Genomic DNA, 779 nt, shown 5'->3' on the forward strand with positions numbered 1-779 from the left:
CTTGTCCTTTGTTCTTCTATTATAAAAAACCTGTGTATACCGTTTTCTACATCTGTGTTCTCGTCCAACCTCCCTTACTCGGTGCCTTTCACTCCGTGTCCCTTCCTGTATTCAAGTCCCTTCTATACAGAGTACTTCCAACAGAATATATGCCTGCTATATCATCCCTACATTCATGTGGCACGGTGCGCACGCTGCCGATATCTTCTGTTTCCGTCCCACATAATGCTGCTGCATGCCTTGTTGCATACACGATAAGACGGTGAGCGCCCGTCATATGCAATTTTTCTACGACATCGGATCGTGCTGCGGGATCATCCTACAAGGTCACTCATTCTTGGCCTCGTATATGGTATGCGACGTTGTAGAATGTAGCAGAAACAGCAGGAACAAGAAGAACAAGAGCAACATTCCATAGGAAAAAACTACACGGTTCTGCGAGTCCTTCCTGCCCACAAACTGCGGCCCGTATTCAGAAAAACGACGTACAACACATGCATGAACGGGATGATACATGTACATACATGCATGTACAAAAATATTTCGATACCGTTTTCTAATAAGTATATACATGCACTTCCTGTTCCCACCAGGCGGAAGTAGTAAAACAGCAAGTAACAAAAGGAACATAAGGAACAAAAAAAAAAAAAAAAAATACGCACAGCTAAAGAAGCAGCAGGGCGTAGAGAACGCTGGAGACCGAGCTGTGGAACGTGGTGTGGAAAACACCCTAATCCTTATTGAAACATAAGGAAAAAAAAAAAAAAAAAAAAAGCCCA

Source organism: Plasmodium fragile, assembly GCF_000956335.1.
Source record: "Plasmodium fragile strain nilgiri unplaced genomic scaffold supercont1.37, whole genome shotgun sequence".
NCBI classification, from domain to species: domain Eukaryota; phylum Apicomplexa; class Aconoidasida; order Haemosporida; family Plasmodiidae; genus Plasmodium; species Plasmodium fragile.